Source organism: Condylura cristata, unplaced genomic scaffold (genome assembly GCF_000260355.1).
Source record: "Condylura cristata isolate star-nosed mole 26May11 unplaced genomic scaffold, ConCri1.0 scaffold00021, whole genome shotgun sequence".
Taxonomy (NCBI): Eukaryota; Metazoa; Chordata; class Mammalia; order Eulipotyphla; family Talpidae; genus Condylura; species Condylura cristata.
Genome location: NW_004567122.1, coordinates 108,691 through 109,135, shown reverse-complemented (window position 1 = coordinate 109,135; position 445 = coordinate 108,691). Strand labels below are relative to the sequence as shown.

At 76.0% G+C, this 445-nt stretch overlaps 1 protein-coding gene across 1 annotated transcript in view; it reads left to right on the top strand.

Moving 5' to 3' along the window:
* PPP3CA (protein phosphatase 3, catalytic subunit, alpha isozyme) overlaps window positions 1-445 on the top strand; it is a 21,500-nt gene that overhangs the window by 13,926 nt on the left and 7,129 nt on the right. The gene's annotated exons all lie outside the window — the stretch shown is intronic.

Below are 445 nucleotides of genomic sequence, written 5' to 3'. Positions count from 1 at the left end.
CCCTCCAGGTCCCCCAGACCCCTCAGTCTCCTCAGGCCTCCCCAGGCCCCCCACGACGCCCCCCCAGCCTCCCCCAGGCCCACCCTCCTCCTCACCCAGGCTGCGAGAACAGGCAGCTCCCGAGGGCCCCGTGACGGGAGCGTGACTGTGTGGGCCACAGGGGGCCGGAGCTGCACAGGCCGAGGGCAGCATCCTCCCCCCCAGGCCGCGCCCAGCCCGAGAGCCAGGAACAGGCCTGAGGACCGTAGCGTGTGGCCCGAGACCCCGCAGGCGGCCGGGAGGCCTCGCTCGCCCCCGAGTTCGCCCGGAGTCTGGATCTCCGAGGGGCCACGTGCGGTGGCACGTCCTGCCATGTGGGGGCCGGGCAGCGGCGGCGGGAGCCGCCCGGTGCTTCTGAGGAAGACGATGGGCGCTGCGGGGGCTGCGGGGCGCTGCGGGGGACGCG